General features: G+C 35.5%; 1 protein-coding gene across 18 annotated transcripts in view; it reads right to left on the reverse strand.

Moving 5' to 3' along the window:
• The window catches only part of NRXN1 (neurexin 1), an 846,948-nt gene that overhangs the window by 204,160 nt on the left and 614,961 nt on the right, over positions 1-27,827 (reverse strand). The window lies entirely within an intron of this gene.

The raw sequence follows: 27,827 nt of genomic DNA on the forward strand, positions 1-27,827 counted from the left end.
TGAATGAATATGGATTGAAAACAAAAGTGAGTGACCAATGCCAAAGAATTACTTTGAGCCAGTGTTGTCATTAGAGAGAATGCTGGAGGACAGAACTGTAAAACAAACATGGAAAAGTGACACAGTTGACAGGATAGGGTAAAACCAAGAAAGTCAAGGCTGCATGGCATTGGTGGTAACTTCAAAAAGGTGAGGAAATTAAAGAAGAAAAAGTACTGCATGAAACAGCAAGCGGACATGGTATTAGCAAGGATAATTTGCAAGGCTGGAAAAGAATAGAAATGCTAGTGCAGGGGTCTTCAAACTTGGCCCTTTTTATGACTTGTGGACTTCAACTCCCAGAATTCCTCAGCCAGTGTGCCTGGCTGAGGAATTCTGGGAGCTGAAGTCCACAAGTCATAAAAGGGCCAAGTTTGAAGACCCCTGTGCTAGTGAATGCTGTTGATATAAACCAGATTTAGATGCAGTTGTCTGTCAGACAAGAAAACCCACCTAGCAAATTGTTCTGCAAATTGTGGGTCCTTATATAAAATATCAGAATCCTACCATACAGCACTAACTGGTCAGCAGCTTTATATTTATTCTTCCTGCAATATTATAACTTATATTTTAAAAGAGACAGCCAAGGAAATTAATCATAAAGAGATGGATAACAAAGATAACTCTCTCCTTTTTATTTTCTTTATATAAATCTGTCATCAACTGGTATCAGACAGTTTAGTAAGTGTTTCCATCATAAAAGATTATTCACAGGTTTCATATAGAAAAGTTGACATTCAAATCAAAATGATAAGGCCACTGAGGCTTTCTGTGGCATTCTCACAATATGTTAAAAGTCAAGAGATTTTTGTCTGCTTATCTAGCACATTTCTGAAGAACAATTTCAGATCTTGGGATACAATACAATCAAAAATAAAATAAAATCCAAACTGACCAAGTAAATTCAGATTGCTAATTTACTTTGTAATCCTCTCACCCTGCTAAAATTACATTTCAGTTTCAGAATGGGTAATCCTTAGTAGCAATAGAAACTGTGGTAGATAAGGTACAAAGGATAAAAAAAATATATCCAGTTTTATTTGTTGACTGATCCCCCAGTAAGGAAATTTATCTGTTGAATTACATATATAATAATAAATTCTTGGTGGCAAGCTTAAGTTAATCGATTTCCTCTTTATGCTTTCTTTATTCTAAGTAAAATTTACACATAGACATTATAGGAGGAGAGCCATATTAGTCTCTGGTGGCAAAAATTCAGGAGCTGAAAGCTTATACCCTTTAATAAAATGTGTTAGTTGGAAAAGGTGCTCAATCCTTCTGATTGAGTCCAAGAGTATTTTATATACATTCTGGATATTGCCAAGGCAGGTACTGTGTATATGTAGGGAATATCTATAAAACATTTCCATCTTTTTTCATTGAATTGAGAACAAAACCTTAGCAATTTTGTGTCTGCTATGCTCCTGTCATCATTACTATAGTTTTCTTCCTGGGCTTTCAATTTCTTCAATGTGATCTTATCTCACTATGTTCCTCCTACTTCCCTGTCCATTTGTTTGCAGCTTTATTACAATTTATTTACACAATAGCAGAACATTTACTGTTATCACATCATTTTCCCCATATCTTAATGGCTGCTGGTCCTGGTGGATTGAAATAAGAAAAGTGTTACTCCAACATGACTGGAAGTACTAGGAGAAAACTGTTGAGTGCAAAATGGTATTATTTATACATTATCTGATTAATGTTTTTGCTCTTTTTTTCACCCTTGAATTGTGTTTTTTACAGCTCTCTAACCATTAGCCCAGTTATACTTTTATTGTTCTTTGGGTTTCTTTTTGTGAATGATGCATCAATGTACTTTTATGCAACAGAAAGAGGAAGATGCCACACTTAGTATTTGAAAAGAAAATTAATATCTGATTGTTTTGTGATGGACTAAAACAATTTAAGTAGCATACTGAGTTACAATTAATTCCTACTGGGAGGGAAAATATGAATTCTAATATTATAGGCTAATATGATATGGCTCAAAGAATTCCAGTTATATCCACTTTTATCATTATTATAAATACTCCTTGTAAAAGCCAGGTAGTTGCTGGAATTTTCTTTGCTTCAGTAACAGCAATGAAGATTCCGCTCACCATTTTCTTGACACATGCATGTGGGCAGTCTAATAAGTCCTTACTTGATGATCATATAAACTACTGAAGAAAAAAAAGCAACAGGCCCATATATCATTGTAATGGTATACATTAATATTGTCTATTAAGAGAAGCTAGCTGAAGATTTAACTCAGGGCTGTGTTAGATGCACAATTAAGCAAAGTTTCTAGAGCCAGTTGTGGCATTGTAATTCTGGAAAAGGACAGCACCAGCTTCAAACTGTCCTTTCACCCGGGAACTCACTGTTTAGTTTTGACCAGTTACTTCTTTCAGCTCAACGTATTCTTGATATTAGAGGGATAAAGAGAGGACCACACCTATGCAGTCCCTTAAGTTTTACATGCTGGAACAATCTGATGACAGTTGTTTATCCATATGTCTGATTTAAAGTGCAATATACAAAATGTTGAAATATACCAGTAATTAATTTGGACATATGCAAGGGAAAAGCCTAAGGGGGCAGAGCTTCCAAATTCTCAAACTGTGTGAAAAGAGATACAGTACATGGAATATATTCAGATGTGAAGGCTTTTCCTATCACAGATATCCATGTATTCTATCTATTCTGACTTTTAAAACACTTGAGAAAGCAAGAATTCCCACCCATCACAAATAACAACTCTGATGAACCCTTGGTCAACTACAGTTGTGAACAAGCAATTCAGGAAGGCATGCAAAATCATCTTCTTGGTAAGAACAGTTTGCCTGCTTCATTCTTGATTATGGTCATGTAATAGCCCTATGAAGATGACTGCTGTTTGATACGTGAAAAAGAGAATTATAGTGGGAACCCCACATTTCCTATGCACTTTTTGATCAGGACAACTATTTGTGTGAAATAGTTTAAATACATTCATTCATTTATTACGAAGATTTTACAACCAATGATGCATTTCATCATCATTATCATATATTCATACATCACTTGCTATCCCTTCATGCTCTTTGAACATGTTGATCCCTATCAGACATCAATATATCAAACCAAGGCCTGTTGGTTGATTCCACTATACTCCTCCAAGCACTAATACATCAACACTGAGCTAACAGTAGCTCAGTAAATAACAGTAAATAAATTAGAGGGTGAAACAAGTTCAAATCTTGTTAACCAGTAACATGGTTAACATGCATCCAGTCCTAAATAAGAGTTAGAACACTGACTTTTTTGAATTATTTTTTGATTCTTGTTTTGTGTGCTTGTTTTGTTTTTTTCCACATTGCTTGAGTTATTGAGTTATTTTCAGGCCCATTTATAATTACAAACATACCACTTTTACAATCGATCAATATTTCTTATTGTAAAAAAGTGGAGAGGCAATCAAAAAGAGAAGAGGAGCAGAACAAGAGACTTTCTTCAGAAGTTATTTCAAAAATCTATATGTTCTATCCAGAGGAAGGAAGGAAGGAAGGAAGGAAGGAAGGAAGGAAGGAAGGAAGGAAGGAAGGAAGGAAGGGACTTTTAAGACTTTTGCCATTTTGAATTATATATCATTCTGAGCTACTTAGAAGCTGGGTTTTATGCACTGGATAGGTTTTTAGTCATTTGCTAAAACCCTAATTGTAGATTTATTTGGCAGTCCTCTGAAGAGTTGCTGTTCTCCTTCACCTCTTTGGCTTATAAGAGGCTTATAGCTACATGGGGAAAATGTCAAAAGAGAGGATTGTAGCAAGCCCTTTAAATCTGTTAACAATTACCTCTTTTATCAGGTAATATCTACCATTATGCTGAGTAATGTTTATTATGATGAGCCTTAGTTGTTTCTCGGAGCATCGTAAAAGATGAAATATAGAAGATTGTATAAACCCAACAAAGTTACTGTGTCATGATTGTTCTCTACATGCTGCTGAGTAATTGGCATTTAGGTCCCAAAAGTATTTTTTTCTAAAAGGCAACTGGACTTTCTTGTTTTTTTTTTTCCCATTTGAAAACATTTCACTTCTCATCCAAAAGCTTCTTCACTTCTGATCTGAAGAAGCTTCTTGGATGAGAAGAGAAACATTTTCAAAGGAAAAAAAAACAAGGAAGTCCAGTTGCCTTTTGGAAAAATCACCTTTGGGACAACTATGACCTGGATGACTGAGAATCTCCACAGACAATTGGCATCTATATTTTTTTTCCAAAGCATGGATTTTTTTTTCTTTTACAGAGAACAGAAATATAAAAATGGATCTGAATTTGCGTACCACCTACCTCTGAGGATTTCTGTCTCTTCCACAAGATCTGGAGGTGGACATGCTCTAGTCCCTTCTATTAAAGAGTGTCAGGCTTTCACTGCCACAGTGCCTGCCTTATGAAATAGCCTCCACCCCACCCAAGATTTGGAGGGCATCATCCCTCTTGGTTTTCTAGAAGGCCATTATGGATTTTTCCCAGGTGTTAGGTTGTACTTTTAGAGGACCCCAAAATACATGTGTCTATTTTGTAAAATTGTTATATGGTGTCTTCATTTATTTTTATTGGATTATTTTAACTTTGATCATTGAACAGTTTTAACTTTCTTTCTTTTTTCCTTTGGTAAATAATCAAATAATCAAACAAAATTAAAATAATCCAATAAAAATAAACTAAGAATTTCATAAAAAAAGACACATGTATATAGCTGGCTATCTAGAAGTCATTTATTTAAGATAGGTGGCCATGTAGAGTTTCTAAATAAAGTCACCCAGTTGACTTCCAGAAAGTAGGACTAGAACTTACATCAGCTGGCTTCTAGTCATAGGGCCTTTAATAATGATATAAAAAACTAGCTTTTGTATAAATGTACACATATATGTATGTAACATTATTTATATATCATCTGCTCTGCAGGTATTTTGGTAGTTTTATTTACCCATAAGGTGTAATACTTCAATATTCCTTTCAAACAACCTTATAAATTAAACATTTTCTGCACAGTATAGTTTTTACTACTTTTGTAAAAACTAAGAGGGAGGGAGCCAGCTGGATCTCTGGGGGCAAACTGTCTCATAGCAAAACTAAAAAAACAAACTGAAAAGTACTGGGCAGGTCAGCTCTATGCAAAACAGGTGGTCTTGTAGCACTATATAGGCAATCACCTCGACTTTGAACTGTATTTTGCATACAATGATGGCCTATACACAGTCAAGCCCTTTGTCCATCTAATTCAATATTGTGTATTCAAACTACTTAGAAACAACTCACAAAGACCTCAGGCAGTGTTTTAACCCTTCACCTGATTCTTATATGTAGGTTCTATGAAAAAACTTTCTGCATTAAAACATATTCTATTACTGAGCTACAGCTCTTCTCACAATTCCAGAAAAATTTCAACCCAAATATTCTTTTCAATAGTACTGAATTATGAAATCCCCTCTTACAGAATGGAGAATGTGTTTGAGGAGAGATTGATTAGAATTGCTTGTGCTAGGTTGTGACCTTGTCCATTGCTGGAATAAAATTATTTTGCAATGATGCTAAGGAAATGAAACTATGATAGTTCCAAACCATTCCAAACCATTGACCGGACATGGACACAAAATATTAAGTTTCAGGAATTATAACATACTTGAGGCAATTAGCCTTTAAACAAGTATCATGATTGTTAAAGGCCCCATGAGTAAAAATTAGCAGCCACAGTAATGTATTGTTTAATGGAACAAGACACCAAAATATCCCCTAAAACAGCTTTCCCAGATAATAAGTTTGGACTGTAGTTTCTGTCTCAGAATTATGGCAATATCTGGAGGGGGCAGATTGGGAAAAGCTCCTCCAGAAGATGCTTTTGAGTTTGACAACTACAATCATTCAAATACGGCTCCTTCTAGCCAGAGAACATAATACAAGTGATCCTATTTTTTTCTTTTTCCAGTGCTGACTCCAGGTACATTACTTCTCTGTTTGAGACACTACCACCTCCTGAGATTCTTCATCAATAAATAAGAAGACATACTGTTTCCACAGCTGTTGTGTGTCTACTCATCCCCTCATTAGTTGTAGTCTTGGAAAAAGACAGAAAACACTGTGAGAAAAAGGTTGGAGGGCACAAGTGATAATCCCATATAATTTAAGCGAGGGAGTTGCTTAAACATCTGTAATGCCACACATGAAATAAATCAACTCAAAATTATACTCTTTTATAAAAGTCATGGATCAGAAAACAAAAGCAATCTATTTCTCCAAATGGGAAGACAAAAAAGGAAAAGAAATTAATACTGAAATTTAAATACCTGTACTAGCAAAGCAGCCTTACCTAATCTTATACAATTATAATGCTAAAGCTTCATGAAACAGATGACACAAATACCACTGCTATATGCAGAAAAAACAGTATGTAATGGATCCCTAGCTGTCACAGAAGGGGACATGAAAGGACCCTCCCCAAAGATTGCATTACTTTTGGTAATCAGGAGTCCCCTGGGCAACAGTGTTGTCACCGGCAAATCCTTTCAAACCAGAAGCACCCTTCAGTTAGTTTTGTAGGTGTTTCTGACACAAATACAGACAGCTGCCACAAAGCCCTCAAAAATCAAAGATAACATCAAATAGCAGTGTCTTTACACTAGTAAAGTGAACTTGTATAAGATTTCAGTTGTCCAATGTTCCAAGATGCAGATTTGGGAGGTGGAATAGGAGAAACAGAATGTGTCCTGAGATCTTCATTCTACTTGGAGTTATCACAGACTCCAAAGATAAAAGAAAGGCTTTTAGAAAATGATTGGCCCTACATTTACAGAATAACAGAGTTGGAAGGGACCTTGGAGGTCTTCTAGTTCAACCCTCCACTCAAGCAGCAGACCCTATACCATTCTAGACAAGTGGCTGCCCAGTCTTTTCTTAAAAGCCTCCAATGATGGAGCACCCACAACTTCACAAAACAACTTGGCAAGAAACAACATAGACTGTTCTTTGAGTCTCCTTGGAAAATACTCTGTTCTAATCTGGGTATATTCTAGAGCATGTCAATTCATAGAGTCACCTAATTTTCCATTTTCTTTTTCAAGCCCTCATGTATAGCAAACAAATGTGAAAATCAAATGATTTGTGACATATGCTTTACATGTGTCCACCCAAATGGATTCCACCACTTCTCACTTCCACTTTGCTAAAACAAACAGAAATATATCCACCAACATAATTAATCTATCATATAATTTAGTTGTCATTTTAACCAATGCCTTGGAATTCTTAGCCGAATTACAGAACAATAGAAAGTTGATCCTTGGATAAGCAAAATTGAGAATTAACAAAGCTGATATAAGGAATGAAGATGACAAGGCAGGAACAGACCATTGCCATGAATGGAAATGAATATAATGAAATAATGAAAGAAACATTATTTTAATACAGGTCAGGTATTTTCCAAGGCCATTAATAGAATTCCAAAGAATCAATTCACTTGAAAATGCAGGGAGAAAGAGCCAAGAATTTCAAACTGGGAAAACAGGCCTATATATAGATTTTGACCTCTGCATACACAAATGATGATGATGATGATGATGATGATGATGATGATGATGATGATAATAATAATAATAATAATAATAATAATAATAATAATAATAATAATAATAATAATACCAAAGCAAATAGGTGGGCGTGGAATGCTGCAAGTACATCAGATGGTTGAAGAAGAAAAAATAGCTTTGGAAAAATATTTGAAGGACAGTGATGAAGATGCACTGAAATGAGTATATCAGGAAGGCTTACTGACTACTGGAGAAACCAAACTGGCCTACAAGAAAGACCAAATGAAGAACAGAATAGAGGCATGGGAAGACAAAGCACTGCATGGCCAGTACATTAAAAAAATAGCTGGGAAAGCAGATAATAGCAAGACCTGGCAATGGCTAAGAGCAGGAAAATTGAAGAAAGAGACAGAGGGACTAATTCTGGCTGCACAAGACCAAGCCTTAAGGACAAATGCATACAAAGTCAAAATTGAGAAGACAGCAACAGACAGTGCCGCCTATGCAAAGAAGCTGAAGAAACAGTGGACCACCTGGTAAGCTGCTGCAAGAAGATCGCACAGACTGACTACAAGCAGCACCATGACAAAGTAGCAACAATGGTGCATTGGAAGATCTGCAAGAAATATCATTTACCTGTAAGCAAGAACTGGTGGGATCATAAAATAGAGAAAGTCATAGAAAATGATAAAATTAAACTGCTCTGGGACTTCAAAATTCAAACAGACAAGCACCTGCAACATAACACCCTGGACTTAACAATTGTCGATAAGAAAGACAAAAAAGTCTGGATAGTGGATGTGGCAGTGCCTGGAGACAGCAGAATAGATGAGAAAGAACTGGAGAAGATAACAAAATACAAAGACCTACAAATAGAAATAGAAAGACTGTGGCAAAAGCAGGCAAGGATAGTACCAATAGTAATAGGCGCCTTGGGTGCAATCCCAAAACAACTTGAGCACCACTTGAACACCATTGGCATTGACAAATTCGCCATTAGTCAATTGCAAAAGGCGGCCTTACTAGGAACTGCTTCCATCCTGCAACGATATCTGTAATACCATCAAACATCCACATCTGCCTATCCCAGGTCCTTGGTAAGGACTCGATAGGTAGACAAAAGGCCAAATCCAGTCTGAACATCTGGCTGACTGTGCGATGATCCATAATAATAATAATGATAAAATTGGAAGGGACCTTGGAGATCATCTAGTCCAACCCCCTGCTCAGGCAGGAAACCCTATACCATTTTGGACAAATACCTGTCCAGTTTCTTCTTAAAAATTTCCAGTGTTGGAGCATTTACTGCATCTGGAGGCAGGTTGTTCCACTGGTTAATTGTTCTAACTGTCAGGAAGTTTCTCCTTAGTTCTAGGTTGCTTCTCTCTTTGGTTAGTTTCCACCCGTTGCTTCTTGTCCTGCCTTCAGGCGCTTTGGAAAATAGCTTGATTCCCTCTTCTTTGTGGCAGCCCCTGAGATATTGGAACACTGCTATCATATCCTCCCTCGTCCTTCTCTTCGTTAAACTAGATATACCCAATTCCAGCAGCCGTTCCTTATATGTTTTAGCCTCCAGTCCCCTAATCATCTTTGTTGCTCTTCTCTGTACTCTTTCTAGAGTCTCAACATCTTTTTTTACATCCTGGTGACCAAAACTGGATGCAGTATTCCAAGTGTGGCCTTACCAAGGCATTGTAAAGTGATATTAATACTTCACGTGATTCTATCCCTCTGTTAATGCAGCCTAGCACTGTGTTGGCTTTTTTGGCAGCTGCAGCACACTGCTGGCTCATATTTAGGTGATTGTCCACTAGGACTCCGAGGTCCCTCTCACAGTTACTACTATTGAGCAAGGTACCACCTATACTATACCTGTGCTTTTGTTTTTTCTTGCCTAAATGTAGAACCTTACTTTTTTCACCATTGAATTTCATTTTGTTAGATAGCGCCCAGTGTTCTAGTCTGTCCAGATCCTCCTGTATCCTAAGCCTGTCTTCTGGAGTGTTGGCTATTCCTGCCAGCTTGGTGGCATCTACAAATTTGATGAGTTCCCCATCTATCCCCTCATCCAGATCATTGATGAAGATGTTGAAGAGCACTGGACCCAGAACAGAGCCCTGGGGCACCCCACTACACACTTCCCTCCATGTAGATGCGGTTCCATCTTTTAGGTGTATAGTATATAATTCATTCCTGTCTGCATAAAGAGCTAGTCTTGCTGAATCATGTTTAGGGGTCTTTTGTTAACTAAGACAATTCCTGAATAAAGGAGAATTAAAATTTATATCTACAGTTGGTGTGAAACCTGACACCCTTATTTAATTTCTTTCTCCAAAATCTGCCAATTTTACTATTATAAATTAAATTGAAAATGAAATTCAATTAATTAAGGGCAAAAATCTGTATAATTAATAACAGAAGAAATTTCTCCTGAATGCCCTTCCTGTCTTCCTGACCCCAGAGGGGCATAAAGTTTCCCTAGCATTCCATTTGTGTAAAATAAGGAATGTTCCCAACCAAACTCAGAAAGAGACCATGTTCAGGTCTATGCCACAGAGAAAAGAGCAGAGAGATATAACATTTCTCTCCAGTCTTACTGTGTTTTCAGAGTGCTACACAGTGGTCCTCTTTAAAGTGAGCTGGACCCTATTGGGCAAGAGAAACACTTAAAGTGGCTGTATGAGGATTCTTTAGATACCAGGAGGGCAAAGTTGCTCAGATTATGTTGGGTGCTAATGGATAAGTTTAGGAAAAAAGACTGAAGCTTTCTCCTGGCAAAGTTGATGCTGCGAAAATCCTGCCCCATTCCTCAAGATTTACAAGGTCAAATTTATCCCACATAACTTCACAATTACATTTTTTCAGCTGTTTAATCTAAATCTGAATTTATGGTGACTGTACAAATTTTCCCATAAGTAAGCAACATTAGGTTCAGAAAAATAAGGAAATTTATTTATCAAACGTATATGCCCTTCATCTCACTGTTTAATTGACTGTGCTATCATCCTAGTACAGTTCTGTACTAAACTACTCATAAAGACCAATTATTTTCTCTACATTCCACATTTTGCCTGAGAATATCACACTTTGTTTTAGATGAGATTTAGTGGAAAACAAGAGAATCTCTCAAATAATCAATTCCTCTTGTAATTGATACAGAAAAGGGCATCCAACACTGGAGCAAAATATTGATTCTTTTGGATGTTATCTACAGTAAGCAAACCATATTAGGAATTAATTGCCTAATTCCAATGAATCAATTCCCCATTTATGTGTATACCTTTTCACATGACAAGAATTATGGCAAATCCTATCTAGACTTCATGGACATTATGCCAAATCCTTCAGAACTTCTTCATGAAGAACAAGACCTAAATTTGTGGGGGTTTTATAAGAAATTCTAGTACAATTTTAAAAATCTCATTATGTAGTTTTAAAATAATTCTTATAAAGTTTAACTATACTTAACACATTCAAAAATATGACAATATTCTCACACCTAATGTCCCTTAAATATGTTGGAGTTCAACAGCCATAATTTCCATTTTTAAAAAGCAGTGAAGCTTTTTAGGTTTTGAATAACATTATACCTTGACCTGGTAGATTAACACCTGATGACATAGGTTGAATGAATCCCCTTCTGAGGTCTCCTGTCTTCCAGACAACTTGAATACTTCTTTCCCCTTATCCTTTAACAGTGAATTAAATATTCTACCTACCAGAGTCAGATCGCTAGGGTAAACATGCAGACCCTTTAAGGCTTTCAGCTTCTAGAGTGCATGCTTATGGTTTCACTGTAAACTGCCAAATTAGGTCTGAATTATGATTGTGAATCCATGTAAGAATCTACTCTCTCTTGCAGCATTGTCAACTGTTCCCATAATTCTGATTTCTTGTTACAAATTCTGAACTACTGTCTGCTTTTCACAGCTTTCTGCTACTGCTAAATTTGAACACAAATTGCATTAGTACTACTCCTTGACTTCTATCTTTACTGTAATTGTAACCTGGGAAGATCACATCCTTGTGGTAATATATACTAACTCTTCTAATATATACCCAAATATATAATTTAAAATATGTTACAATACTATAATGAATATATATGTATGTATGTATGTATGTATGTATGTATATATATATATATATATATATATATATATATATATATATATATATATATATATATTCAAATTAATGCTATTTGCACAGACAAATGTCCCTGAAGTAAATATTGTTTATAAAACATCAGCCAATGAAGAAGTTCTATTTGTATAGAACCTGATCAATATCTGAACCATTTATTCCAAACCCTTGTTCTCATTTCAGCCCCCCAAACAAGCCTTTATCAGAAAATCTTGTGCAAATTCTAAGAACATAATCTGAAATATTATTATTAATTATTATTAAAGATCCAATTTAACACTTTTGAGAAGGTGGGATATTCCCAGTACATCTCATTCTGCAAAGAATATAGTTTGATTTCATGTGATAATGAGAGGCCCTTATTTAATTCACTGTAATATTTTTGGCATAAGTGATGAATTAAAGAAAAAACTAGTAAATGAATCTTTCTTGGAAATGAAATAAATGACTGCTCAGATAAATGTATGTATGGACAGGGAGTCAGAGAGTTTCAACTTAGAAATGCTAAGATATGTGGACTCAAAATCCCAGAATTCTTCAATCAACCTGCTGATTAGGAAATTCTGGAAATTGAAGTCCATATACCTTGAAGTTGCCAAGGTTGAGAAACACAACACTATAATATATTCTATTACCTTTTGTCCAAACAAAATCTCAGGAGCAGCACTACTCTAAGAATTCTTCCCAAGTTTGTTGCTTGCTTTTAAAATCCTTCCTGTCAGAATCATAACATTATTATCACTAGAATGGACAATGTTTTTCAGAATATTATGACTGCTGACATTATAAGAATCTTCTTCTTCTTTACTTATGGCTGAATTACATAGAAACATAAATGGCTGTCTTAAACTGTACCAGATCACTGGTAAACCCAGGTTACTAATAATTGATTGTAAATGTGTCCTTGATTTGTAAGAAACAAAACTGAAGGGATATTTTTGCAAGTGTGAGAGGAAATACTTATAGTAGTGATTACTTATTGATATATTTTCCTAAGATCACACACAAAATGATCAGATATTATCATGTGTTGCTCCTTTATGTGAGATTCTTAGGGTAAAAATATAGGCTACAGGAAAGCGCATCACCACCACCCCACTAAAATAGATGAGGAAACAAGAGTGATTTTGGCTCTCTTTTTATGAACAGTTAGCATACAGGATAGTTTTTATTTGTTCACTTAGCTCAAAAGCTTACTTTTGAGCTTGAATCTCTCTTCCTCCCACACCCAATATATCCTAAGACTTAAGTGATTTGATGAAATTCTTTGGGTTGACTGCTCTACATTTTAAGTCTAATATTCTGTCTATTAAATCATACTGACATGGTTGTGCCAGACAATAGACAATATTGAAACACACTATTTGTCAGGCTCCCTGGAGCAAACCTATCCAAACCTATCAAAACTTTAGACATCTCATGGCTACATAAGTTATGCGCACTTTTCAAACTTTTACAACGTGGTCTTTCAAACAGAATATGATTCAAATGCATATAATAAAGAAAAGTGGACACCAAATGGTTATATCAATGAAAAAAATGTATAGCAATATATTATATACATTTTGCTTGCAAATACATATTTGAAAAAGTGCCTACAAAACTGTATATACTAAAAGAAACACACAAAACTAAATGATACAAAATAACAAAAAATGAAGTTCAGACTGCAAAAATAAGAATCTGAGTCAAACAAATTCTGACAATCTAATTCATCCACAGCTTTCAGCATCTGCTGTCAACAGCCACCATTTGCTGAAGAATGGGGATGGTTGAATCTGTCAACATAATTTTCCTTTTCTTTTCAGGTTTATTTTCTGGTTTTATAAAGAATGTCTTGTGAAAAAGTATACATAGTTTTCAGATGCTTTTTCTAGATTTTTAAAAATATTTGTGTACTTCTTTTCATTGTACCATAACCATACAATATAACTTTACATTTTCCCTTCAAATATTAATTTTACTTTTGTTGTTTTAAAATCTGAACTATGTATCTGAACTATAGAGTAGATTTCAGAAATTAGGTACAGCCTTAGAGAAGCAAATTTGGATGGGATAAATTTTTCACTCATTCCTAGATATGACGGAAAGGTATATTTGTTAAATAAATGAATATATATATTAGACAGATGAAAGAAGGGATTTTTAAAATTTATTATTAAATATCTATGCCACCCATCTCATATTCATATTGCATTTATGTACAAAAAGGACAAACATACTGTACCTCAGATGTAACAGTGCTTTCATCATTTTGACAAAAACCTCTGATCCTGTGGGTGCTTCTGCCTGTTTCCTTTGTAAAGGCAATTTCTCTATTTTTTTTCCCCCTTGGAAAAATCTCACCTGCCCTCATTATTCTATACTGGAGCCTTTTGATTACATCACCAACATCCCAGCCCCCTACCTTTCATTGTACAGAAGCATTGACAAAGGCCTGATAGTTAAAATAGGTCCAATAGAATCATGAATCATATACAATACTTGAAAGCTAAAAATAATAAACAGTAAATGGACCTTGACTTTAAAATAAAAATGAACAAGGAGCTGTAGCTTCAAAAGTTGAAGGGCAAGATGCAAATTAATAACAATACAGTAAGATAAGCACAAGCCCCATGATACATGTCAGCAAGACCCAAATATGCACACAAGCACATATATACATAATTAGGTCAGAGGATGAGGGAAAGGGGGTAAAAAAAAATAGAGAAGGTGCTGCAGAGTATCCAGCAACAGTTAAGCTACAATGCTTTTAACTCGTAATACATTTGAGACAAGAGCATCATACATACATACATTGAATCCTCAGGAGAGGCTTATCAAAGGAAATTGTATATTGTAAAAGGGATCCTTCAATAAGAAATGTTTTATTCATAGACCTGGTGAATTATTCTACATGGCATTTCAGGCTTAGAGCTTAAAACACTAGGTCTTTTGTGAACAAAATGCCTTATAAATGATTGTCCAAGTGTGCTCTTTTGAAGTGTGTCAATGTGTATGTGTGTGCATGTAAAATCACTTTCTTGCCTAGCATCTTGCCTAGAAGATCATCCCTTCAAGGAGTCCTTCACAATGAGCTACTAAAAACACACTGTCCACTGGGAAAAGATACCATTAACTGGAAGTTACTCTATTATAAGGCTGACCACTCCTGCTTTCTTATGGCCCTTCAAACACTCTCCCACCTATAAATCAATCCCTCACTTTATTTCAAGAGCTTTGCTAGGGGTGGATAATGAGACCAGAAAAGTTAGACAAATTAACATTCTCCTACGCCCAAAGAATAAAAATCAGAAACTTTTGGAAGAAATGCACACTCTTATTTTGCTATGTACATTTTAACTTGTCATTCTCTGATATGTACCTATAGCAAATAAAAAGAGAAATGGCAAAACACCCATATCCCAATGGTTACTAGTTACCACCATTGGAAATCGATCCTAAAGGGCTGAAGTCCTCATGGAATGTGACATTTATTTGTAGTTAAATAACATGGACCAATCAATAGGCTAATGAGAAACAGAAGGTATGTCAAATCAGATCAGACCTGCAGTCTGTCAAATTAAATGACCTTTACTTAATTGTGGGGAACATCTGATGCTTAAGGAAATGTGGAAAGATCCTAAATAATCTATAAAAATAAAAATGTAAATGTTCGTTTGTTCAAAATCTTAAATCTCTGAAAGTTCTTCACCGATTGCTTTGAAATTTTGACACAATGTTGCATTCAAATACATGCATGTTTTTACATACCTACTATTATATAGATGTCACACCTGTGACAGGTAAAAACATGCTTTTTTGAAAAACAGCGCCATCTGTTGGACGTAAAAGCAACACACGCTACCATTTAACCAGACTGAGCCACAGCAACGCGTGGCCGGGTACAGCTAGTATGATATAAATTTTAAGGGACACTATTCCATCCTTCAATGCATCCTTAGGGGTAGACAGCAGATTCCTTGTACATGAAAAACAGACATGGTAAGATAAAACTAGTCATGGTAAGATAAAACTACAACTAAAACTAGTTGTAGTAAGATATTCATATATCTATATGAAAGAAAACAAGGTGAAAGTTTCATATAAAGTGGTACAATTAACCAAATGGAACCGAAGGCTTTCTTTCCTAAGGGGCCAGATTGGGGCAGGTCTGACATTACCATTTTATTTATGCTTACAGTTTAAATTGGCCCTAAGTTTAGTTATCCCTGAAACAATGACACAAAATAGGGAGAGTAGGAATGGAGATTAGTCAAACCAATGATAATCTAGTACATTCCTCTATGGAAAAACCTTGAATAATACTCACAGCAGTAAATATTTATTTTAAAACTGTGCTCCTTTTCAACCCAGAGCTGAAAAAGCTTCCTTTGTACTCCCCAAATGCCAGAAATCTACAAGCTTCTAGGTTAAAAGTCATAAACTACTCCAACTTTTCCTAATCATCTCTTTCCGTTATAAGGCACATGGAGGGAATATAATTGGTCAGACTGCCACCCTTAGTTTAATAATAATAAAAACATCCTTTGCTGAATTTAAAGATAATTCACTCAGGTCAATATGTGCCAGTTACTGCAGTCCTTTATTTTAAGTTTGTGCTTAACTTTCTTTCTACCATGATTAAATCTCATTTTGAAGTAATTTATCCCTACTGAAAGTAAGAAGTGAAGCGAAATATAAACTGCAAAGGGCCCTGAGCTGAGCTTGGAGGGACAGGGGAATCTTTCAGAATCATGAACTTCATAACTAGGATAATCAAGTTTTCATCAAGTCATAACTCAGGAGATTAGGAGATTGCTGGTGCATTACTCTAGAAATCAAATCTGATTAACATCTAATTGCAGCACTGTGCCTAGGTATTAATTAGGTGTATTTTTCTAGGAATCATAAATAGTTATTAAAGCAAAAAAATAATAAAAATGCAGGAATAATTTTAAAATTAGCATAAGCAGAGTGGCACACTTGAATAATAAGCAATGGCAATAATGAATGGACCTTATAAAAACACAAGAAATAGCCAGCTAATTAACATGTTAATTCCAATACATAACTCCATTCAAGCAACACATATTACCCTACATTTGAAGGTAATGGCTGATCCCCAGAAACTGGCTGTGTGGTATAACTTCCATTTTTAGAAGCAGATGGTGTATGTGGCAAGGATGTGTTCCTATTCCCTCAACATTATGATGTAGCATTGTCCAGGACATTGCAGGAAATATTAAATTAGAAATGGCATGCATGCAACAGCTAGCTTCTAAGTTAAACTAAGGTAAAAGAAAGGTAGGAAGCTGAGCTCCATCTCAGCCACTGAGCTCTCAGCTGCTGCTTGCAGATGCCTTTTGATAATCATAGTCCATAGTAGTTTTGGCTACTACTTCTTTGAATAGCAGATCATTTTTTTTTGCAGTGTCCATATTTTATAACTAGTACTCCTTTTGGGGCCAATGCCACAAGTCTCAAAGTGCTGAAGAGGCTACATCCTCCCAAAGGCTCAGCAGGGCTATTGACTTTCTGAAGTCACCAATAAATACATGTGTATACACTGAAGATGTTTCCCCTGAAACTATCAGCAGAGTATCCTGTCCGCAGCACCCTGTCAAACAGTTAGCACAGCCTTGTGTCAGAAACAGGGAAACATGATATCTAATGGAAACTCAATTTCATTCATTTTATTGCTGCAGAAGGAATCCTTCATGTATTCTAAACTATCCTAAGTTATAACACACAAATCCATATATTGATTGGAGCAGCATATAAGTCCAGTAAAAGAAGTAAATAAATAGCATAGTACTCCCATTTTTAAACAAAAACACGTTTTATGCTTACTATTTCAAACAATATCACCCTACATTTTTTTCCAACTGAAGATGGCACTTAATGTGACTGAACATTCCTCATTGTGATCATGAGAATCTATTAAGTAGAAAACTCTGGTATAAATAGGATTAGTTTCAAATCACTTTCTCTGATTTGTTAATTTTCTACATTTGGGAGATTATTTTAATGAAGGAACTTTCCATCATGGGACTCCCCCCCCCCATTTAATTTTTAGATAACATTAGAACTATGTGAACAGGAGAAGTTAAATAGGACTCAATGCAATTACAATCTTTTCACTGTTTCAACAGAATTTAAAACAAGCTTTTTAAAAATACATCTGAAAGACTCTACATTATATCAAACAGCAAGCAATTCTTAGATTGGCATTTACAAAAATCAGACCGCTAATTATAATATTGGTAACAAAAAAAGAAAAAAGAAAAGCTTTTCTTCCGACTCATTTCACTTACTGTAGTAAATACAATATCATAAATTTTAAATGCCACTTGAAAACAAATCCTAAACCTGATTATAAAAAAGCAGATCCATGTTAAAATCCTATTCTCTTACACCCCAACTGTCAGTATCAGCATTCATAAAGTACAATGTGATTAATAAAATAAATATTTTATTTTCAGCATCTTTTGGCATTCTAGATCTTGTTTTCCTGGGTTCTTTTATTTTTGAACAAATGTAGAAAATATAAAAATTCTTCTCTAGGCTGATCATGTTCAATTTCTGCAGTTAGCCATACTGGACAAGACAAAGGCACTAAGTTGGGAAAAGCAGATATAAGGTGGATATAAACACACACACTGAATGTGCTGTATTGAGTTCTTTAATATCTATCATTTTTGTTGTTTTAAAGCTTGTTGCTTTTCCCATATGAAACATGTAACTCTTTTCAGAGGATTTTCATGAGGCCCATTGCAAAATTGGCCATTATCAAACTGCACACCCATTGTTTTAGACTCAAAAGCGTATATTTGTAACTTTATTTGTTTATTTCTCCTACATATAAGCAATTAAACACTGGAAAATAGCACACAGAATGCTCTAAAAGAACTAGCCCAGGGAGAACAAATATAGCAGTACTTAGCAACTGCACATTCCCCCGACACTATTCCGAACAAGAGTTATCCGCAGATGAACACAGAGACTTGTACAGATGTGCACAAAATGTTTGCAATTTAAACCTCACTTTGAGCTGAACTGATGCCTTTCTTGGAGAAAGGGAGGGCTTTCTCCCATTCCTTTCTATTATACTGATAGTACTCTAATCCATGTGAGAATTCAACAGAAATGAAGCCATTTTCTGGAATAGAGCCAAATTATTAAAAACCCAAAAATTTTTGAAACTTATTCTGGAGCAGAAGTGAGCATAGCAGTTCAGATTACAAATCCAGATTAATAACCTATTTTTGTGGTATTTTTAAGAACTCTCTAAATGCACAGCCCCAGAAAATTTTTTTGTAATATAAATCCTAAAATAAACTGCATACAGTTGAAAGAAATAATTCATATTCTAATACCAAAACCTCAGTTCTATTTACATGTGTGATAGTGTTCTCTTTGTCATCTCCACATCAGCCCCTCCTCAACATCAAGTACGCTCATCAAATTTGCAGATGACACTAAACTGGCAGGAATAGCCAACACCCCAGAAGACAAGCTCAGGATGCAAAAAGATCTTGACAACTTGAACAATGGGCCCTATCCAACAAAATGAATTTTAATGTGGATAAAAGCAAAGTTTTACATTTAGGCGGAAAAATCAAAGGTACAAGTACAGATTACGTGAGACCTGGCTCAAAAACAGCAACTGTGAGAGGGACTTTGAAGTCCTAGTGGACGATCACTTGACTATGAGCTAGCAATGTGCAGCAGCAGCCAAAAAAGCTAATAGAATCCTGGAAACAGAGGCATAGAATCAAGATCACATAAAGAATTAGTACCACTTTATAAAACCCTAGTGAGACCACACCTGGAATACTGCAACCAATTTTGGTCACCATACTACAAGAAAGATGTTGAGACCTTGGAAAAAGTTCAGAGAAGAGCAACTAAGATGATCCAAGGCCTGGAGACTAAAACTTATGAAGAACGGCTGCAGGACTTGGGTTTGGCTAGTCTAAAGAAAAGAAGAAATGGGAAACATGATAGCAGTATTCCAGTACTTGAGGGGCTGCCACAAAGAAGAGGGCATCAAACTATTCTCCAAAGCACCAGAGGGCAGGACAAGAAACAATGGCTGGAAACTGAATAAAGAGAGAAGCAAACAGTAATTAAGGAACTGAAGTGTCACCTAAACAGAGCTGATAAATGAAGTTACATCACACATGAAACAGGGAGCATCTCTTCAGACTGAAGTCTTGCTTTAAGAGTTTAAACAGAAGCCTTAATCTTTGAACAGGGTTTTCTAGTGAATAGGCTGGTAATCAGAATAAATGTGGTAGGAAATCTGGTTCAATTTCTTAGCCTGAGCCATCTTACATTTGAGCCATCTGAACTTAAACCATCTTATATTGAATTGCATGGAGGTTCCAAGGGAAACTGAAAATTGAAATATGGAAGAAGGATTCTTTTCAGGAATCACTGACACCTTTTCACTTAGAAAAGGTTGTAATTTAAGGATCTACTCAAAATGATGTGACACAGTTGGATCAAAAACTGTTTTTAAGCTTCATATTTGCTTCTTTAAGGTATATTCAAACCACACCCAGAAAAGCTTGAACATCAACCCATCTCACCCTGGAACCACCTACACATCATACCATCCCTCTTATCAGATTCCGGTTAATTACTGTATTATTGTTCTGTTATGTTTCCAAACAGCAATATAAATAGATACAGATACAAATGTAAGCATCACAGCAGATGGCAGAATTTAACCGACCTCAGCTGATTTTGAGAAAAGCTAAGAAGGATCGGGCCTAGTTAGCGATTGCTGGAGTGACCATTAGGAAATTCTAGGGCTGCAGGCTAGCCTGGATAGTGGGGAAAAAAATCCCCCAAAAAGGCAACCATAAACTATTTCTGTAATGTTGCGTACAAATGCTATATGCATGTGCCAATATAATTGTCAGAAATTTAATTTCAGTCAAGGGAATCTTCCTTTTATACACACTCAAACATACAAGGCACCCATTTCTAAAATATTTAAGGGTGTTATGTGGGATAAAACAGTAATGCTACAAGGCCCAAACAGTAATGCTTAGCCTAAAACATGCTTATGCAACACATGGCCTATCAATACATGTTTAATGTATATATCTTCTATATAAGATCTCCATATACCGCTCGGCTTTGCTCCTTATTGTATATGGAACAGTGCACATAAGGGATACTGAGACACATCTATAAGTGACACAATGAAATAGGACAGAATAGGACAATGCTTCATTGTCAAAGCCACACTGTCCTATGTGCACAGAATACAAATCTACAATCAGTTGGCTGGGAGACATAACAGTAAACTAGGAATTGTAGAACCAAGGGGCTATTTTGAGAGTACTGAAATTTGGTGAAATCAACCAATCACAAAATGACAGCAGGTATAGCAGCAGATATAGCTGTCCCCAACAGGGCGAAACAATTATTCCCCAAAATATCGTTGTCTGAATGTATGAGAGGAATTTTTATTTTTGCAAGAATAATCAATGCAGTCTTCCAAGTTCTTTTAATACGTCTTCAAGCCATCTGTCTCCAACCCCTTCCCATCATTTGACTAGAAGCAAGTTGTGAAAAGGAATGAGGTTCTAAGATCTATAGGAAGCAATGCTGAGACCATAGAGTAGGGGTGTCAAACTGCCGACCCGTGGGCTGGATGGGTCATGCCCACCCCATTGCCGGCAATGGAAAAAAAGTCACGATACATCATGACACGTCACGTGATGTTGCGAATTTGACACCCCTGCCATAGCCTGGGAAAAAGCAAATGAAGACAACACCGATTTGCAGATCAGACTTGCATGTAGCAATGGGGAAGCTGAAAGGTAACCTTCCTTTTTATACAAGGCCAATTAATTTCTTTTTTGAAAAACCTTCATTCCTGCATTCTATCCATTGCCCACTATGGCATCTTAAGTATTTTAATCTCTGCCACTGCTTTTTGTTGCTTATCCCTTGCAAACAAACAAACAAACAAAAAAACCTAAGGTGCTATATTGGATTTGTCAAAAAAAAATTCAGGTTAATTAAGTGTAACCTGCTTGCTTTGTATGTAGGTCTATGTGTCTCAACTGCCCTGAATGATGCTACATTCCTCATGATAGAAGAATAATGTAGGAATACTGAGTTCAATGATTATCTATGCAATGATCATTTTCTCATAATACTTTGTGAAGCTGCAATATTACCATAAAACAACATCAAAAGAAAAAATGGACAGAAAAGTTTCATCATGAAAAATAAACAAAAAAAACTGCAAAGGATAAATGTTCAAAATACAATAACTGATAACAGACATGCAAATAGTCTTAAAAATATAAATCATTTTTTATTAAATTGGTTATTAAATGGGCAAGTTAAATGAGTTTTATTCTAGCATATCTGAGGGAGGGAGGGAGGGAGGGAAGGGCTTGTTCCTAGGTGTATAGTCCTCACAGATATAGAAGTTAATGTAAACAAAGCAGTACAAGAATCTTTTTCTTCTTCTTAAGGGCTGTTTAATGAAGAAGTGGAACTAAAGCTTTTCTTTAAAAAAATCTAGTCAGGACTGCTACAACATGATAATTTGTAGGGGGGATTTAAAGTTTTCCCAAAGGAAGATCTGGCTATTAATGATGCAGGCTAAAGATCTTTAACCCGGCATCATTATTAGTAACCAGCACAATTTTGCTATTCTGTATGTTTTTCCTACCTACCTAATTAGCCAGTGGAAGAACATGGATGAATCTGTAAAGCACTCAGTGAGCCTTATAAGCTACTCTACTTGGCAAAGACTCAGAGACCTATTTGTTTGGCAAAACATAGGATCCATGTCTCTCTGATAGACAGACTTTGAACCTGGGAGATCTCTCTCTCTCTCTCTCTCTCTCTCTCTCTCTCTCTCCCCTCCCTCCCTCCCCCCCCTCTCTCTCTTTGCAATTCATTTGCAACCTCATTTGCAACTCATTAAAGTAGTCATATTTTTTCCCCTCATCTGCTTCAGTGGTCCCTGGAAATACATAGGGATGCTTTATAAATGTTTTCCTGCATTGGAAGGGAATTGTACTAAATGATTTCCAAGATACTTTTCAACCTTACATTCTATAATTCTATGGTTCTTCCCATTTGAATATTAAGGTCTTTGAAGGTCCATGTACATCATCCAACTATAATTTGGTATCATCATTAAGTTCATTTTAACAATGGCAGAACTTTTAGTATTTGTGTGAATGTTATATACCACATACTGCCATCTTGCACATGGCAGCAATACAGGAACAGGAACAGGAACACGGAGAATATAAAATGGAAAGAGAACAGCTGACTGCAGAGGGATTTAGTTGTCAATGGTTTTTGTATGCACAATTAAGAGAAAGATTTAAAGTAGATAAAGGGCATGAGAAGAAAGAATTTGAAGCTGAACTATTTACAATGATGAATATATAATTGCTAAAATGTATAAACTTTTATTGCTATTTGAAATGGAAAAAGAATAAAGTAAAAGATGTATGATAAAATGGGCTAGGAGCTTTCGACATAAAGGTACAAATTTATGTTGGAAATTAATGTAGGACAACATTAAGTGACATTTTATCATGCCTGGTGGACTCGTAAAAAAGCCAAATATTTTGGCATTCTTTGATACAAAGAGCTCTGAAAATTCAATCAACATCAAACTGAAACCATAACTTCTCTTGCTGGGATTGATGGGCAGTCAATAAGAATGATCATGGAAGATTATTTTTATATATAATTACTATTGCAAGACTATTATATGTGCAAAATGGAGAGATTCTGAAATACCCACATGGAAGGATTGGTAGGTAAAAATGACAGAATTAGCAAAGATGGCAAAATTAATTGGTTTGATTATAGAAATATCAATAACTATACTAATATATGCATATTACTGACTGGAAATCTATTAAGGACTTTCTGATTTTAATTCTGTTGAAAAACTTCTTTAAAGAGTTTTTTTTTTTTAAAAAAAAAAAGATATACAATTCTAAGATGCAGCCTGATATTCCAAATACTTGGCAGTACCTTAAAGAACAGGGTGCTTCAATTCCCCATTCTTAGTGATAATTAATCTGGGAAGGCTCTTTATATAAATGGATATAAATGTTAATGGCTAATGCAAATGGTCAAGTTAGAATCAAGTAGCAAATTTCCACCAGTTTGTTATTTGTGACAGGGAATATACCGTATTTTCCGGCGTATAAGACGACTGGGCGTATAAGACGACTCCCAACTTTTCCAGTTAAAATATAGAGTTTGAGCGAGAGAGAAGGGGGGGGGAGAGAAAACTTGATGAGTAATATGCCAAACCACATGTGTAAAGGAATAAAATAGAATACCTGTATTTTCCGGTGTATAAGATGACTGGGCGTATAAGACGACCCCCGACTTTTGAGAAGATTTTCAGGGTTTAGAAAGTCGTCTTATACGCCGGAAAATACGGTATATGCATATATATGCATCCCTGTATTTTGACACTGGCACAACATATAACTGAACAAGAAGAAAAAAGAGAAGGAATAGAATAGAATAGAATAGAATAGAATAGAATAGAATAGAATAGAATAGAATAGAATAGAATAGAATAATAACTTTATTGACACTTTGAATGTACACTAATCGGCATACATTAAAATGAAATTTCATTGCATTCAGCTCTCAAAGGGTCACCACCTCCTATATATACTACATAAATATGAGAAAAATAAATAAAACACGGAATTATGCATATACCCACATATATTATATGACACAGAGAAACAACAGAATAGTTCAGGTTATGTATACATGCGCATGGCAAGAAAAACTAATTTTGCGAGTTTACCAGACGGATGGCATAGGGAACAAAGCTCTTAGAGAATTGGGTAGTCCTGCTAGAAATACTTTGAAGCCTCCTTCCAGAGGGGAGCAACAGAAACAGACTGTAAAGTGGGTGTGTGGGGTCTCTAACAATGCTTCGAGCTCTAAGCACATAGTGCTTATAAAGCAGCATCCTGAATATCAGGGAGAGAGCTTCCTATGATCTTCTCGGCTGTCCTTACCATTCTCTGTATGGACTTTCTATCTGAGGCACTGCTGCCCCCAAACCAGATTGTGATGCAATTTGTTTAAAATGCTTTCAACTATGCCTTTGTAAAAAGTAGCTAGGACAGAAGGAGAAAGATGTGCTCTCCTCATCCAACTGAAGAAATAACCACAATGGTGAACCACTAGTGAGCTGCTGCAAAAAGACTGCACAGACTAACCATAAACAACAGTGACAGAGTAGCAACAACAGTGCACTGGAATATCTACAAGAAGTATTATTTGCCTGCAGAAAAGAAGTGGTGGGACTACAAAATAGAGAAAGTAATAGAAAATGAGGAAGCTAAAGTGCTCTGGGACTTTAGAATTCAAACAGACAGGCATCTGCCACATAACATCCCAGACTTGACAATTATCGATAAGAAAGACAAAAATGTCTCGATGTTGGATGTGGCAGTACCTGGAGACAGCAGAATAGAAGAGGAAGAGATGGGGAAAACCACAAAATATAAAGACTTGGAAATAGAACGATTGTGGCAAAAAGAAAGCAAAGGTAGTACCAACAATAATAGGTGCCTTGGGTGTAATTCCCAAACATCTGGAACACCATCAGCACTGACAAAATCACCATCAGTCAATTGTTAAAGGCAGCTTTATTTGGAACAGTTCGCATCCTGCAACATTACCTCTTATATTATTAAAAAACAACATCTGCCTATTCCAGGTCCTTGGAAAGTATTTGGTAGGTGGAGAACACCAAATCCAGTGTAAACATCTGACTGACTATGAAGCTAATTATAATAACAAGAAGAAGAACAACAACAACTTGGCCTATCCCAGGTCTTTCGGAAGGACTCGATAGGTGAATAAAAATGCCAAATACAGTCTGAACATCTGTCTGACTCTGCAACAAACTATAAAAAAGACATAGTTCTAAGGAATAGCTTTCATGATTCAAGATAATTCTTTGTCTTGCTTTTAGAATATTTTGTTTTCAGAGTTTGCATTCTTTTTGTTTTGCTGTCATTATTACTAAGTGTTGGTAATGTTGTACAACTCTTTTGTTGACTTGGCTTGGCTTTAAAAACTGCATCACATTAATTTTTTTAAAAAAATAAAATGCTTGTAAAATCTGTTCCTAAAAGATAGCATAAAAATGATTTAAGAGGTAAGTTGCTGTTCCTTAAGGTTGCTGAACAAATATAACACAATGCCAATACTGACAGCATTGCAATATTGAAAATAAATAGGTAAATAAGATAAAGTACTAATAGGGAAACATTTGGTATATAAAAGAGCAGATCGTACATAACTTAGCTAGATGGGATGATGTGATTTAGAAATAATCATCACTGAACATTTTCCGAGGTGACAGCGTGTATATTGCTAATAGATCAATAACTAATTTCTTGCCGGAGGAGTTATTTCTTCTTCAATGAAGCAGCAAGTTTGTTAAATCTGACTCAAACTTAATATATTAACAAAATTGAAATTAATCTAAACTGCTAAAATGCTCAGTTGCTCTACTTAAATTTATCTCAACTGATCATTTATTTATTATGCCATAAAAATCTAGACACTTTCCATGCTGATTGCTACTTGTTTGCTCTAAGGCAACTTGAAATTACCCTACTAGACCTTTCAGGGTGCCAACTGTTTTCTACTCAAAATTTATCACCTCACAGTAATGATAGGATCAGTCAGCTCTTGTCAGGATTAACAACATATCCAACCAAATAGGACCATTACAATTCCTCTGACAGATTCTTTTGCAAATTTTCTAATACTAATACATCTTTTCCTGACATTCATATCACTGAGCTGCAATCTATTACTATAGTTGAGGCCAAGGATGTGGACAGTTCTAACAATGGGTAGTTTGTTTATTCAAATTTGTGCAATTCTCCTAGCCCATGCATCTGCTTTGGACCCTACAAACTCCAATTTAATTCAAAATGAAATCGATCTTAACTCTTTATGGCCCAGACATTCCAAAACCCACAATATTCAGGACACAAGTTTCTCCACATTCTTTTTTAAACATAACGTGGAAAGCAGAGAAGTCTTTCAATCATCCTGGGCATATACTGTATATGCATTCAGGAAACATGAGGACTAGGATTTCTAATCATGGTATCTGGTTTCCACAGGATACATTACACTTGCATAGAAGCCTCAACAATATATTGGAAGTTTGCTTCTTTTTCTTCCATTCAATTGTGTCCAATTCTTGGAAAATGCCTCGACAAGTCCCTGCACTCCTCTTGGCAAGGTTTTTCAGAAGTGTTTTGCCATTGCCTCCTTCCTAGGACTGAGAGAAAGTGACTAGCCCAAGGCCACCCAATTGGCTTTTTAAGAACTAGAATTCATAATGCCTTAACCACTATACCAAACTGGCTCTCTCTATAATATTTAAGTTAACCCATATTGTTAACTGATTACACTTGCCCCTAAGAGCTGATTGCCTATAGACATAGACTTTGTTTGGATAAGTATAATGAACTATGGAGCTCATTTAAATCATAATACCGTAGGTTAAAATATGTTAATTATAGAAGAGAAACATATGGATTAGAATAATATATAATAATATTATTATACATTGGATAAGTATATGTAAAATTGTAATTTTTTACTGCTGGAATGATTTTTTATACTAGCCTATTTTCTTTGTCATATTTCTTTCACTTTTATGTTATTAATTAAAAAGCAACACAAAATAATAATTAAAAAGTTACCCCTGTTGTTTCCATGTTAGATTTGGTGTCATATGCTATAGTTGTGGAATTTTTAGTGTACACTTAGCACACAAAATGATAAAAAGTGATTACATTGTTCCCAGGAGGTCAGAATCATAATTATGTACCATGCTTATAATTTAATATATAGCTTCATATCTCACAGATAACTGCAATAAATCAAAGAGAATCCTATTTTATGAAAGCAATTCATAACCAAATCTGCAGCCTTTTAAAATTATACTGAAGTCAGCCCGTTCAAAATGCTTTAAACTCTTGTATTTTGCTATTAACCAACAGGGCTAATGATAACATCTCTTCCAAAACTCAGATT

Source organism: Protobothrops mucrosquamatus, unplaced genomic scaffold (assembly GCF_001527695.2).
Source record: "Protobothrops mucrosquamatus isolate PMUCROS unplaced genomic scaffold, P.Mucros_1.0 scaffold181, whole genome shotgun sequence".
In the NCBI taxonomy this organism is placed as follows: Eukaryota; Metazoa; Chordata; class Lepidosauria; order Squamata; family Viperidae; genus Protobothrops; species Protobothrops mucrosquamatus.